The sequence below is a fragment of the Eschrichtius robustus genome, chromosome 9 (genome assembly GCF_028021215.1).
Source record: "Eschrichtius robustus isolate mEscRob2 chromosome 9, mEscRob2.pri, whole genome shotgun sequence".
NCBI classification, from domain to species: domain Eukaryota; kingdom Metazoa; phylum Chordata; class Mammalia; order Artiodactyla; family Eschrichtiidae; genus Eschrichtius; species Eschrichtius robustus.
Genome location: NC_090832.1, coordinates 65,705,828 through 65,722,604, shown reverse-complemented (window position 1 = coordinate 65,722,604; position 16,777 = coordinate 65,705,828). Strand labels below are relative to the sequence as shown.

Below are 16,777 nucleotides of genomic sequence, written 5' to 3'. Positions count from 1 at the left end.
ATGAAACTACTATACACTTTGATGAATATTATGGTAAGGAAAATAAAGAGTCATGTGGACTCATGAATCAGAGAATACTTTTCTCTATAATATTTAGCAAAATTGAAAAATATGAAATGTAAGATAAAAACAAGCCTATAAATATGCTATCATTTCAAAGAAAGTTAAATTATGTTTCTACAAGCTTGCAATGGTGTTGATTGTACTAAAATTCGTGACAATTGGATCTCCTAGTAGAAACACAGATACAAGTTCCCACATATACTATTATTAAAAGGGAAAAAAATGAGCATAGAGTAACATGAAGAAGCTGTACTAGCAGATGCTGTTCATAATCCTCCAACTATGCATCTCATTTTCTTTCATAAGAGATCTCAATACTGCTCAGATTTCTACCTTTCTCCACACAATTCAGAGCCTTAAGGATGGTACTGATAAGTTTTATTTGAGTGCTTAGTTCAAATTATCAGTTTTCCATTTAGCTTGAAAATTTCATGGATACAGTGGCAAGGTTGGCCTTAGGAAAAATTTGGAATTAAGTGTGACCCTTACCCTCTGTAGTGGATTAAACAGAGGTCTCCAGAAGATATGTTTATGTCCTCATCCCTGGCATCAGTATATGTGACATTATTTGGAAAAAGACCTTGCCAATGTAATAATTAGGTTTAAGATGTCAAGGTGAGATCATCCTGGATAATTGGGCCCAAAATCCAATGACAGTTTCCTTATAAGAGACACAAAGGAGAGACACACAGAGAAAAAAGGAAAAGTTATGTGAAGATAGAGGCAGAGACTGAGGTTATGAAGCCATGGAAGTTAAGAAACTCCTGGAGCCACCAGAAGCTGGAAGAGGTAAGAAAAGTTTCTCTCCTGGAGACTTCAGGAGAGAACAAAGCTCTGTGATAACAGAACACAAATCTACCAGTTCCAGACTTCTGGCCTCCAGAATGGTGAGAAAACAAATTTCAGTTGTTTTAAGCCAAGCAGTTTGTGGTATTTGTTACAGCAGCCCTAGGAAATTAATACACCTTCCAACCTAAATAGTGTCCCAACATTAATTTACATGTTTTTTTTTTTGCAGTAAGCTCAGCCTTTCTAAAGCCAACACCAAGAAATGCCAACACCTGCACTAACCCGTCTCCATGCCAACAACTGCACTAACCCTTCCAACACCAACACCTGCACCACTCAGGATTCTCTTCTCCAACAGGGGTGAGCCAGCCCATCAGCAAACTAATTCAAGCAATTGGTTAATGGGTATAGCTACATCAACTGATTCATTACTGTGCTACCTTTTTCAGATGACATAATTAGAAATGAGACCTTTCTAACAGTCCCATTTTCATTGTATTAACAGACTCAGAGCCAGGTCAGTGTTTAATGAACTCAGCTCTCACCACTTTGCAGAAGATGAATGAAAGAAAATATTTCAGTAACAGAAACATATTGTCTGGACTTCCCTGGTGGCACAGTGGTTAAGAATCCACCTGCCAATGCAGGGGACACGGGTTGGAGCCCTGGTCCAAGAAGATCCCACATGCCGTGGAGCAAATAAGCCCGTGTGCCACAACTACTGAGCCTGTGCTCTAGAGCCTGTGAGCCACAACTACTGAGCCCACGTGCCACAACTATGGAAGCCCGAGCGCCTAGAGCCTGTACTCCGCAACGAAAGAAGCCACCGCAATGAGAAGCCCGCGCACCTCAACGAAGAGTAGCCCCCGCTCGTCGCAACTAGAGAAAGCCCGCGCACAGCAGTGAAGACCAAACACAGCCAAAAGTAAATAAATAAATAAAAATTTATTTTTTAAAAAATCATATTGTCTGAAAGGAAGTTGTGACAAGAGTAGAGAATGAGAAAAAGTGTGGTTCAAAGAACAATAGTTTTAGAAAAACTTCTCCAGGAAAAGTGGTTGTCTGGTCAATTAAGTTAATCTGTAATACTCTACTTTGAAAGTAAAAATATATAATGATTTCAAAATGTTATGTTGTTTAAAAATAAGAGGAAAAATAGAGAGAGAGAGAGAGAGAGAGAGAGAGAGAGAGAGACTCAGCTTGATCATCCCAGGACATATAGTGGTTACTAGTTTGGGTCGTTGTACCAAAGTAGAAAAACTTTGGAGTAACACAGACAAATCTGTTTCTAATCCACTACTTAACTAGTTAAGTAATCTTCAGCAAATTACTTAGCAGTTTTAGTTTCCTCACACGTAAAATAAGGAAATGATGCCTATTAAGTTATCTTGTGATCATTTGTTATAATTCATGTGAAACACCTGTACTTCTTAAATGCGATGTTTCCTATAGCCATAAATTCTCAGTAAATAGTTACTGTTATATTTTGTTATTTTTGTGGTTATTATGGTGGTCAGTACCACCACATGGTAGCCAGCATCCCCACTGCCACCCATTACATGCACGGAAATGCAATTATCTGCGAGAATATTGCTTCAAAATAAAAATAATAAAAATAATCCCAGCAGAGATAGCAAAGTAGAGAGGGCTATTGGTTCAGCAGTGGAAAACTCCTCAGAAAACTGAAGGAATTTATTAACATATCTAAAGAAAGCATCAATCTATCAAATAGGGCACTGCGCAGCCTGGAAAGCAGGAAAAGGAGTAAGATTAAGATAAAGTTTGGCACTGATGTCCAAAGGTCCTCAAATATTCTGGTGCTTGAGGCAAAGTCAACCTGACTGTTGAAATGACTGTGGGGTCATAGCCTTAATATTGTCCTAAAATGACTTAAAATGTCTTTGTCCTTTTGACAAAATGGTCCTTAGTTGTAAATGTTCGTATCAAGCTACCAACCTACCTTATCCTGGTACCATTAAATACTGGATTTATCTAACTTCCTGTACTGAGTTGAATGGTGTGCCCCCAAATTTCATATCCACTTGGAGTCTGTGAAGGTGATCTTATGTGAAAATAGGGTCTTTGCTGATGTAATCAAGTTAAAATAAGGTTATCTGGATTAGGCTGGGCCCTAACTCCAATAGGATTGGTTTCCTTTAAGAAAAGGGAAATTTGGACACAGAAACACATGGGAGAACTCCATATGACAATGGGGCAGATGCCAGTGATGCATCTACAAGCCAAGGAACAGCAATAATTGCCAAACCCGAGAAACTAGGAAGAGGCCAAAAAACAAAAAACAAACAAACAAAAAAAACAACTTTTCCTGGAGCCTACAGGGTGTATGGCCCTGCCTACACCTTGATTTCAAATTTCTAGACTACAAGACTAACTAGACTAAATTTGTGATAATCTGTTACAGGAGCCCTGAGAAAGCACATCCTGTTCATCAAGTAGTTCTCTGGACAAGTTTCCCAAGTAAGTAAACATATACATGGAAATATTAATACTTAAGTACACATAAATTTTTCCAGTTCCTGTCTCTATGATAACTATTTTGTATTTGCAAACTGGTATTATAGCTTCTATCCATCAACCTTATGAACTTTTTAAACACAATCTGCCACTGAAAGATAAGCCTGCTCTTATAGGATGTGGATAATAACAGGTTTCTGAAGGTACTATCCTATGGCAGGACATAATGTTTGAAGCCCCTCTTTAGAGCCTCTAGGGCTTGTGGTCTTGCTCTTGCTGATCCCAGCTCTCTGCTTGACACCAAATGCCCCTCCTGATACCTTTGTTGGCAGAGCAGCAAAGAATTTTTCTTTAATAATATTTTATTGCTACTTTCCCACTCAGAACTCCCAGATGGGTTTAATTACCACTGATGTACTGAAAAAGTGCTAAATGACAAAGAAGTCACAAAAATAGAAACACAAACAAATAAATGTTAACATTGGTAAACTTAATCAGACATTTGAGAATATAAGATTTCTTTTTCTAAAAGCCTATGCTTTATATCTCCAAGAAATAATGTACATTTTGATATTTTGGACATAGCTGAGATGATGAAATTAAGAAACAGTTATAATCATACCAACATTTCAGTGGACAACTTTCAGATGAAACACACCAGAATAATACAAATATATTAGAGTTTTGCCATAAATTTCCCAAAGAATCACTCTCACAGTATTATTATATGGAAAATATTTTTCATTCATTAATGTATTCATTCAATCAATTAAGAGACATTTCTTGAGCACTTATAATGGGCCAAGAAATACGCTAAGTGCTGGAAATACAAAAATAAATAGGATATATGATCCATGCCTTCAAAGAACTTATTCTCATAGGGGAGACAGACACAAACAGATAATTACAGTAGATTGATTTGAGTGCTATTATAAAGGTATAAACAAAGTCCTATTACTTCCCTGAAACAGAGAGCTAATAACTTCTTGAGGGAGGCAGGAATTGCTCATTTAGTTTCCTGGCAACATTATGCTAAACAGCAAGTATAATAGGGCCTATTGACCAACATATCTATACATTCTAACTAATTTATTTAAATCAATATTAGTCATAGCCTTTCGAATGAATCAAGTTCTGAGCATTTGTTTTTTAATTAAAAAGTAAATACCAGTAAAATTCACGTCAATTAAACCAAACTTCAGGGCTTCCCTCATGGTGCAGTGGTTAAGAATCCGCCTGCCAATGCAGGGGACACGGGTTTGATCCCTGGTCTGGGAAGATCCCACATGCCACAGAGCAACTAAGCCCACGCGTCACAACTACTGAACCTGTGCTCTCTAGCTGGCGAGCCACAACTACTGAAGCCTGCACTCCTAGAGCCTGTGCTCTGCAAGAAGAGAAGCCACTGCAGTGAGAAGCCTGCTCACTGCAATGAAGAGTAGCCCCCACTCGCCGCAACTAAAAAAAAAGAAAGCCCATGTGCAGCAACGAAGACCCAACACAGCCAAAAATAAATAAATAAATAAATGTATTTATTTTAAAAAAATAAATAAACTTCATTTCCATGCTCACCATTTTCTAAGAAAATCTCTGATAACTCAGTTGATTTATCTCATCGATAAATATTTTGCCCTGCACACACATAGATTTCCTTTACCAAATAAGTTAAAAAGTGAAGCAAAGGACTTCCAGTTTCAGTCTTGATGTGTAAAAAGCTTAAAAGTTATAACTGCCATTCTCATAGCAAGTAAAATCTGAAAAAAACAAAAATCAACAACTCTTCTTGAAACTATAAAAGAACTGAGGCAAACCACCATCCACCCCAAAATCTGGAGAGACAGGTGAATAATAGCCAAGATCTGTTTACTTGGAGCAGAAACTATAAAATGGTAGGAATACTTAAAGGTAATTTTGACAAATTGCTGAGATTAAGTGTCAAAGTGAGAAACTACTGGGGGCCACAGTCACAGGAAGCAAACATATGTGTGTGTGGGTTTTACCTTCAGGAATCTCACCAGGTTCTCATAGTAGTAGATAGACAAATCTACTATTTTAAAAGACTTCAATACCCCTCTTATCAGTAATTGATAGATTAGACAGGCAGAAAATCAGTAAAGACATAGTAGATCTAAAAAAAGCACTCAGGTAACTTGATCTAATAGACACTTATAGAATACTCCATCCCACAAGAGCAGAATACATATTTGTTTTCACCTCACATGGAACATTCACCAATATAGACCACAGGCTTGGCCAAAACAGACCTTAACAATTTAAAAGAAGAGAAATCATAAAAATTGTGTTTTCAGCCACTTGAAATTAAAAGAGAAGTCAGTAGCAGAAAAATAGCTTAAAAAATCTCAAAATATTTGGAGATTAAACAACAACACACTTCTAAATAATATAAGGGTCAAAGAAGTCTCAAGAGAAATTTTTAAATAATTAAATCAAAATGAAAGTAATACTTATCAAAATTTGTGAAATGCAGCATAAGCAGAATTTAGAGTGAAATAAATGGTAGTAAATGCATATACTAGAAAGCAAGAAAAATATAAAAGTATTAAACCTTAGGAAACTAGAAATAGAAGAGCAACTTAAGCCTTCTTAAAGCAAGCAGAAGAAAAGAAGAAAAATAAAAACTGTGCAGAAATCAATAAAATTGAAAACGAGAAAACAATTAAAAAAATAACAAACCCAAAGTGTGGTTCTTTGAAAAGTTCAGTAAAATTGGTAAACCTCTGTTATGGACTGAACTGTCTGTCCTCCAACCTCCACCCCCTGCCAAAATTCATATGTTGAAGTCCTAACTCCCAGTACCTCAAAATGTAAACTAATGTGGAAATAGGGTCATTGCAGATGTAATTAGTTAAGATGAGGTCATACTGGAGTAGGGTGAGCTCCAATACAATAAGACTGATGTCCTTATAAATAGGCAAAACTTGCCCACATACATTTATACAGAGAAAATGACCCAGGAAGTTATGCTGCCACATGCCAAGGAACTACCAGAGGCTAAGAGAGAGGCCAGGAGCAAACCCTTCCTTGGCACTTTTAGAAAGAGCATGGCTCTACTGCATATCAATTTCAGATTTGGGGCTCCAGAACTGTGAGACAATACATTTAAATTGTTCTAAGTCATGCCAAGTTTGTGGTACTTTGTTACAGGGAAACTAATGCAACCTCTAGCAAGGCTAACAAAGAAAAAAAGAAGACAAAAATTGTTAATATCAGAAATGAAAGAGCAGTGATCACTACTGACCCCATTAACATTAAAAGGATAGTAAAGGAATACTATGAACAACTCGATGCCTACAAACATAACTTAAATAGAATAGATCAGTTATTTGACAGGCACAATCAACCAATACATCCACAAGGAGAAAGAGATAAACTAAATAGGCCTACATCTATTAAGGAAATTGGATTGATAATTAATAACCTTCCATAAAAGAAAGCAACACACCAGATGGTTTCACTAGCAGATTCTACCATACATGTAAGGAAGAAGTTGTCAATTCCCCACAATTTCATCTAGAAAATAGGAACTGAGGGAACACTTCCTAATTCATTCTGAGACCAGCATTACCCTAATACAAAAACCAGATAAAGACATAACAAGAAAAGAAAACTACAAGTCAATATCTCTTATGAACATAGATGCAAAAACCTTTAACAAAATATTAACAAAAATAATCCCACAATGAATAAAAACAATTATACACCACAACCAAGAAGGAATTATTCCAGGTATATGAGGCTGATTCACCCCTTGGAAATCAAATAATGTAATCCATTATATCAACATGCTAAAAAAAATCATATGAACATATCAATTGATACAGACAAAGCATTTGACAGAATCCAACACCTAATCATGATGAAAACTCTCAGCAAAGTAGGAATAGAAAGAATAGAGTGAAACTTCCTTAACTTGATGAAGAACATTTATTAAAAAAAACAAACAAACAAAATACAGCTAACATCATCATACTTAATGGTAAGAGACTGGATGTTTTTCCTCTAAAGTTGGGAACAAGGTAAGGATGTCCCTTCTTTGGAATTCTATTCAACATCATACTAGAAGCCTTAGCAAGTGCACTAAGACAAGAAATTGAAATAACAATCTATAATAATTGGAAAGGAAGAAATAAAATGGTCTCTGTGCACAGACGACATGATTGTCTATATAGAAAATTCCAAGGAGTGAACAAAACAAAACTTGGAACTAATAAGCTTACAGAATACAAGATTAATATACAAAAATACTGGGGAAAATATTTGCAAAACAACACATATCTGATAAAGGACTTGTATCCGAACTATACAAAGAATTCTAAAACTCTACGATAAAAAAATACAAACTAATTTTAAAATGGGCAATAAATCTGAATAGATATCTCACCAAAGAAGATCTACAGATGGCAAATAAGCATATGAAAGCTGTTCAACATTATTTGTCATAACCTTCTGAAAAAGAATCAGGCAGTTGCAAATTAAATTAAGCAATTGCAAATTAAAACAACAATGAGCTATCACTACACACTTACCAGAATGGCTGCAATTTAAAAAACTGACCATACCAACTGCTGACTAGGCTATGGAACAGGAACTTTCGTTCTTTGCTAGTGGGGATGCAAAATGCTATAGCTACTATGGGAGATAGTTTGGAAGTTTCTTACAAAACAACACATTGTCTTACCACATGTTCTAGTAGTCACACTCCTAGATATTTACTTAACTGATCTGAAAACGAATGTCCACAAAAAAACATGTATGTGAAGGTTTATAGTAGCTTTATTCATAATTTCAAAAGCTGGAGGCAACCAATGTCTCCTTCAGCAGGTCAACGGGTAAACAAACTATGTACATCTATACAGTGGAATATTATTCAACAATTAAATATAGAGTTATCAAGCCATGAAAATACGCAGAGGAAACTTAAATGTATATTGCTAAGTGAAAGAAGCCAGTCTGAAAAAATTTCATATTGATGATTCCAATTCTATGACGTTCTGGAAAAAGCAAAATTATAGACGGTGAGATCGATGATTGCCAGAGTTTGGTGGAGAGGTGTTGAATAAATAAAGCACAGAGGATTTTTTAGGGTGGTGAAAGTATTCTCTGTGATTTGTCAAGTTCCGTAGAACTTTATAGACAAAAAGTGAACTTTAACATATCAAAAATCCTTTAGGAGATTGGGGGATCTGAGAAAGGACTGCAGACTGTTATCAGATAATCTTACATTTTTACAAAATATGAACAAATCACACTAAGGGAGTTGGGGGCAGGGGAAGGTGATGACCTACATAACTGGAAATGAGTGGATTCGTTGACTGAAGGCAAAAGGGACAATAACACTGTCTTCCATCTGATAAAGTTGTTTTCCATGGAGCCGCAAGTTAACAATTATAATGCTGCTATACATGTATCCTGGAATTGAACAATTATGTCAATGAATGGTGGATGATGAGAGTCAGATTTCTCACTGTTCCAGTAGGAGTTTACATATAAGCAAGGAAGGAGGTTAGAATGATCCATGTGGTAACAGACAGGCGATATCAGGTGAACCCATATTTAGCTTAATATAGATACAGATGATTATATATAGAAATATTTACAGATATATGTATATACACAGGTTAGTATACACACATATATTTCTTTTTTCTGTCAACGAAGAAGGACTAAAGCAATGACATCACAATAGCAATGAGCATACCTAACATACAGATCTTGGTTTCGAAAACCTTTCTCCAGCAAAAGGAACCAGCAAAACTTGCATAAATAGCAGATTCCAGGACTGGGGCAGGAAATATACAAGACGAGTCTGGAATATCTTGTAGAGCCCAAAAGTAAGTAAGTCCTCAGAAAAACTTCACGATGATGGGGGCATGTCAAAGGGATATAGGAATCGACTGAAAGAGCTCCCAGTAGCCCCAGAAGGAACAATTTGATAAACAAAATATTTAAAGTAGTATAAAATACATATCCATGAGGCTATACTGATATTAATAAGTAATTGAATAAGTAAATGGAAGGGAAAGAAGAAACAAATTTTCCATGCAGAAGAATTACAGATAATTTATGAGATACTCTGCCCTAGAGGAAGGGCACATAACTTTCTGCCCCTTCAGTGTGGACTGGACATAATGACTTCCTTTCAATGAGTACAGTAGGGAAAGAGGGGTTACTAACTTCACAGTGGAGAAACCTGACAAACACTACCTCAGCCAGGTGATCAAGGTCAACATCAGTAGTGATAAATCGTGTTGATAGTATGTATTATTGGTATAATATGATGAAAATGGCACTTTACCTCTGTGGTCTTCCTCCTAAAAGCCCGTAACTCCAATCTCATCATTAGAAAAACATCAGACAAATTCCAGTAGAAGGGCATTCTACAGAATGCCTGACCAATACTCCACAAAACTGTCAAGGTCATCAAAACTAGCAAATTCTGAGGAACTGTCACAGCCAAAAGGAGCCTAAAGAGACATGACAACTAAATGCACTGTAGTATCCTGGATGGTGCCCTGGAACAGAAAAAGAACCTTAGGTGAAACTAAGGGACTCCAAATGATATGGACTTTAGTTAACAATAAGGTCAATATTGGTTCATTAGGTGTAACAAATGTATCATGATAACATAAGATGTTAATAATATGTGAAACTGGATATGGGGTGCATGGGAATTCTCTGTACTATCTTCTCAATTTTTCTTTAAATCTAAACTGTCATAAAAAAAAAGTCTACTAAAAAAAGAGAAAGAAACCTACTCCTAATCATAAGAAAAGACACTAGAATTATTCTAATTTTAAAAAAGTGAAACAAGGATTATACCACATGCTTCTGAGTTCTCAATGCTTTTCTACTTTGGGGAGTTCCCCCCCTCCAAATACTCCAGCAATACAGGCACATTCTCAACTGTTCCAGTCAAAAATAGTAACTTTCAAAGATGGTGAAAATCAGTCACTTGCAGTCAGCTTGACTGTCAGCATAACAAGAAAACACAGCAGGTTAGAATTAGAATCTCTCTTCCTCCACCTTGTGTGTGTGAAAAATATACCCGTCTTTATTTTCCATAGTAATCTTGGGTGTTTTTATCTAGACATGTGTTAGCTGTGTAAGATAAATGAAGGGTGGCAGAAAATAAAGGCTTTAAGTTTAGTTGCACATCAAATAGTCCCCAGACATAGTCATTAATAACAAGATGCCTGAAGTTTAATCAAGCATAAGTTGCACTTCTATTTTTTTTTCATTGTAAGGATATTTTTTACAAAATCTACTTAGAATAAGAAGAAATGGTTAAAAAATAAGATCAGTTTAAAACATTTAAGAGAAAAAGACTTAAAAAATAATATGTGGCTTCACACTTAACATCAATTGTTTGGTTAAAAACAATGTTAATAAGTTATTAATTATGAGTAACTGATAGAGTGATAAAATAAGCTATTAAAGAAATGTATTGCATATTAATCTTTAGATAAAATACAACATATTTTCAGCAATCCATTTTCTTATTATTCTAATAACATACAAGCTAAGAAGCTTTTCAGGAGCCATAACTGTATAGATATTCAATTACATTATTTTAAAGAGGAAGCTGAGGTAAATTGCTCCTTATCTCTCCTTTCTCTGACTGCATCCAAAGTCCATGCATTTTGAGGCCCAATTCTCCATCCACTTATCCACAATTATTTGTTTAAATGCTCTAGCATTAATTGAATTCCTAAGCTCTTACAGCTTGTAGCAGTCATCCTGGAAATTGCTATGCCTTATTAGGTATTATATTTTAATTTTTAGAAATTATATCACTTTTTAGCCAATTGTAAATTCTCAGAAAATCAGAACCATGTGAAATACTTCTTTGATCTAGCTTCCATTACCTAATAAAGTGCCAAACACATACTGGGCATTAAAGAAATACTTTCTGATTAATGAAATGATGTGATCTAATCTACTCATTGAAGGAAGAATTTGCAAACATCAATGTTTAGTAATATATTGGCTTTATCTAAAAATAAATCATGGTTGAAAATGTTTTGCTAAGTTCTGTAATGGAATATCTTCTTTCTTTACTTTAGCAAAAATCAAATCATGTTTGAATATTTTCTTATCATTTTAACATACAAAAGTTTATCATATAAATAAGATGTTGCATTTAAAGAACATACTTCTTTTTGATGAACAAGTTAAATATTAACAAAAACAACTATGTAACAGACAATAAATAAAGCCTTTATATAGACTATGTTCTCTGACAATTATGCAATAAAATTAGAAATCAATAGTAAAAGGAGTAAAAATATTCATGTCTCTGATCACCACTTTCCAGTAAAGGTAGATTATTTTTACCAAACCTCCTACTAAAAAACAACTAAAAATAAAGGATAAAGTAAAAGAATAATCTTCATAAAGGCAGCACAAATCTGATGAAATATTAAGGAATTCCCAGCCTGCAATCTAAGAACAGGAGAGAAAAGGAAGATTCTAATCCACCCTGCCATAAGGCATTTGCTCTGGCTAAACCTAGCTATGGCCTGGAAGGACCCCAAAAAGCCTAGGGACACCCATGGCGAGGACTTTGATTCGTGAGCCTACCATGTTGATTTGTGACACTAAAGGCTACACGGTTAGAGTAAGGTGAACCTAAAGTAAACCCTCTGTCACTTTGCAAGGGAGTAGGGAAGGAATCCATCCTTGAGTGCCTGTAAACACATGTAACTGTCATAGTGTTATACAGCTCCACTTGTCTTTGTTGGGAATGTCCCCAAATAATCACAAACTGTAATTTAGTTTAACATGATCCTGAACTGTTAGTGCCAGTGAGCTCTGGGAAGGAATGAATGTACTCTTTCTGGAGGACACCATCTCTATTTTGCCCTTTCTTGTGAAAATGCTCCCAAGAAAAATTTTATGATAAACTCAAACTGAAAAATAACCAAGCTGGCAAGATAATACGGCAACATGTATAAAGTCTATCAGAAACAACAGAAAACAGAAGCAGAACAAAAAACTTCAGATAATTAACTTAGATGCAGATCATTAAAACAAAAAAAAGGAAGAGAAACAGAAAAAAAAGAAAAATAGGCTTACTTCATTATTAGAATAAAAATAAGCTTGGCGGAATCAGCATGCAATAGGAAATTATTTTTAAAATTAATACATACAGTATTGAGAGATCATAGCAGTAATTGGGGTGAAAAATATAACAACTGAAATTTGAAACTCAATGAATGAGTGTGGCAGCAGATTAACCAAGAAAAGAGAGAATTAGTAAAATGGAAGTGGAGCCAAAAGAATTCTGAAAGTAGCACAGAGAGAAAAAAAATGGTAGAAAACATAAGAAAGAGTTTAAGAGGTACAGATGAAGAGTTAGAAGGTCTAAAATACATTTAGTTTGCATTCCAAGGTATGGGAGTACAAGTTCAGGGTACAAGAGTAGAGAGGACCAAGGGCACAGAGAGAAAAGCTCTGAGCCAAGGAGCAAGGCTTTGTATTTACTCCCAGTATCAGGGGGCATGACAGTGACTTGTGACTCAATGAAACAAACTCCTGATGTTTTCACCTCATCCAAAGCCTTATCTAGGGTAGCAAGGTCATTATTACTGACCCCATCAATTTTGAGGTCTCCTATCTCAGCAGTCACATTGCTTTCTGGGTTGGCTCATGAGGTCTGTATGACTGATTTGGGCTTGCACAGTGGCAACTATTTTTAGGAGTCCATCTTTTTTTTTTTTAATTGAAGTGTAGTTAATTTACAATGTTGTGTTAGCTTTAAGTGTACAGCAAAGTTATTCAGTTTTATATATATATAAATATATATATATAATATATAAAAATATATATTATATAATATATATATTATATAAATACATATAATATATAAATATATATTATATATAATATATATATATTATATAAATACATATAATATATATAAATATATGTATACTATATATACATACATTCTTTTTCAGATTTAAGATTTAGGAATCCATCTTAACTCTTGGCATCTGCTGTTATTACAAGAAAATATCTCAAGTTTTCTCGGTAGGAAGAGTGACTTCGCTATTTTTCCCTTCATATAAAAGTTTTTTATCCCAGGAAAGTCTAGCCTTGCAATATTCACATGATTTCTTTTGTTTTTCTAGTACCATTTTAACACTTTCTCTCTGTTACTCTTGCCCACTAAACTTTAAGTTGGGCTGTCTCTACTCTAGGAAGTTTTCCAGGTTTGCAAGGCTGATTGAATTAGTTTATCTACATTCCTCTGAGTCAGTTTCTTATTTTCTGATGGGTCACCTTTATCAGCATTATTAACTCAATCTGCACCGCAAGAGGCCAAATACCAGCCAATGCCCCATCTATAATTTCCCATGGGAATTGATCTCTCTCATGGATTTCTCCTGTAAGTGTCAGAGCTCTCTCACAGCAGCTAAGATCCACTGCAAAACAAAACCCTGATGCCAAGTGAATTTAAGGTTGGCATCATAGACTGTAGGAGGGGCTGAGCTGTAAGAAGGCTAGGCTGTTACCATCCTTCTGAACAAGCCTTATGTGCCTGGCCCCCTCATCTCCCAAGCAAACCAGCCAAGTTTCAAATGATTTGCTCGGTTTTGCAACAGAGGTCATGAATATCCCTTGTTTCACCTGTGTGGGTGCACATCTCTATAACTGTTTTCTTAAGAGGATCAGAAACATCTGCCCTCTGCCACCCTCAAACAAATCTTAGTATCAGTTGTTAGAGTGGGGAAGACCTGAGGCTAGCTGCCAGATTGGTAAGGAAGTCCTCCCCCAACCCCAGCTGAGAAGACAGTTGGCAACACCCAGACAGTGTCTGGGCATCTGTATTTGAACCTTCTTCATGGTACTCATCTTGCAACCAGCTCTCCAGTTCTTCCTCATCAACAGGCAATAAAGCAGAGGACCATTTATTGCCCAGTTGACCATACGATTTTGTCAACATGTCACTACTGAGTCCCAAGAATTTTATTCAAATCCCATTAGTTAGCCCACAAGGTCCATGTCTTTCCTCTTCCAAAAGGCCAGATCCCTGTAGGCATATCACCTATGTTGCCAAAAACCATCAACAAATCTCTGAGAGGTCAGCTAGTCTGCCAGGCTTCATGGATGCTGGCAGATGACACAAGGCAGAGATCAAAGGCGAGTTTATTGCAAATGCAGTACCAAAGTATCAGCATTTATACCATTTTTCTGAGCTCCAGTTCTTACAAGGTGACATGAATTGGGCCATATAGTGACATGAATCGGGCCTTGTATGACAGGAGAAGGGCTCCGAGCTTAGGGAACCTAAATATTTTATACTAGGATAAATATAAATCTTTTATACTAGGATAGTGAGCATAGATGCCCTTTCTTCTAGAAAGAGATGACCATCTCTATCTTCCAGGGCTGTAAGCAAACCTGTTACTTGATTCAGAGGGAGACATTAACTCTACCATCCAAGTCTATTCGCTATAAAAATATCATTTAAAAGATCATCTGGGGAGGGCTTCCCTGGTGGCCCAGTGGTTAAGAATCTGCCTGCCAATGCAGGGGACACGGGTTCGAGCCCTGGTCCGGGAAGATCCCACATGCCGCAGAGCACCTAAGCCCATGGGCCACAACTACTGAGCCTGAGCTCTAGAGCCCGCTAGCCACAACTACTGAGCCCGCGTGCCTAGAGCCCGTGCTCTGCAACAAGAGAAGCCACCGCATTGAGAAGCCCGCGCACCACAACAAAGAGTAGTCCCCGCTCGCGGCAACTAGAGAAAGCCCGTGCACAGCAACAAAGACCCAACACTGCCAAAAAATAAATCGATAAAAGATCATCTGGAACAAAGGGCAGTCAGTGCCCGTGCTTGCAAGATGTACAAAAAAAAAAAAACAAAAAGAGACCCATGTAGAATTATCTCCCAATATATCACAAGTTAAAGAAGAATACTTCAGGAATAAATTGTTTTACTCCATTAATTTTTACCACCAGAGAGCTGTTGTACCACCCTTTCTGTTAGAATTATTTGGTGGTACCCTGAATCACATGCACTTAACTATAACATGCAATGTGCAAATGTTTTTTCATATTTTTTTCAAAAAAAAAAAAGCTTGAAGCCCCTTTTGGAACGAAGGTTCTTCAGAGGTGGCTAAATAGTATCCATTATCTAAAGCAAATATTTTAAAAAGGGAAGGGAAGGAGGAAGTAGAAGAATAGTATAATGAGGTGGGGGGTGGGGCGGGCCCTGCGCTGTGGCGGGAAAGTGGCGGGAAAGCTCCTCCCGGAGCCTGAGGCGCTGGAGGCGCCACCGCGGACGCAGCCGACGTAGCATTTCTGGCCGAGAAGCTCGTCACCATTACCCCGAACTTCAGTCCGGACAAGATCTACTAACTGGGGGCGACCTGGGGCTCTTCCACCCTGACTCACCAGTGGAGGTGGCCCTGTGGCTGGCAATCGACCCGACACCAAGATGGATGTGTTGGCTGCTTCCTCGAGAGTGGAGGGAGGTGGGAAAGTTGGAGAAGATGAGGGATCAAGGAAGGAAAGGAAGAAACGTTTCCCCCTACGCCTAGCCCTTAGTCCAGGGAACTTACCAAACTCCTGTGAAATCAGGCTTCGGACAACATCCCCGAGGCGCATGAGATCGGGACCCCGATGGAGGACGCGCGGGACAGTCGCGTAGCCAAGCTCCCGTGTGTGCTGACGCCTTCGTGACACAGCAGGCGGCCCGCGCCAGGCTGGATAACTCGACCTCGACGGAGGGCAACACCCGTGGGGCTTTCCTCCCACCAGCGCTCGCTCCCGTGGACAAACTCCGCACAGACCTGCAGCCTTCACACAGCGCCCAGTCTCGAGACTTCCAGGCAGAGACGGGTTTGCGGAGGCCCGTGTCTGGGGCCGGAGGCCCGCCAGCGGTGTGTGAGCGCTCAGGACGCGATCCGGGGACGCCCATTCCTGGGAGTTCTTGAACCGCTTTAGAACGTCTGAAAAAAAAGTGCAGTGGAGCAAGGAATGGATTTATAACATTGTTAGACAGCAACGGGCTTGTGCTTAGTCCTGGTGACTTTCTGTAGTTCCCCATCTGTATCTTGGAGCCAGCTGTCCTTTCACGAAGGAAAGAAAAAAAGCTTTGGCAAGATAAGCGGTTTTCCCCGGCGGAACCTCCGGTCTCCTGATCAGAACTGCCATGCGCAGGTGAGTGTTCGCTGACTTCACGTGTTGCTTTTAAAAGATGGAGGCATAGCAGGAGTGCGGAAGTGGCTAGGCCTTTTTTTTCTGTTTCTTTTTTTTTCTCTTTTTTGTTTCCTTCTTGATCCTGATCTCCTGGGCTAAATTTAGAGTCTCCTACAAAGGTTGTTCATGCAGAGAAGGAGAGCCCTTGAGTGGGTAGTGACGGTGACCCATGTTTATCATCTAAGCCCTGATACACAGTAAAGATGGAACCAAGACAAA

The 16,777-nt window shown here is 37.7% G+C and overlaps 1 pseudogene; it reads left to right on the top strand.

Annotated features, from left to right (window-relative positions):
* Window positions 1–809: 809 nt before the first annotated feature.
* On the top strand, window positions 810–16,293 carry LOC137769148 (DNA replication complex GINS protein PSF2 pseudogene; annotated as a pseudogene).
* Window positions 16,294–16,777: the final 484 nt, after the last annotated feature.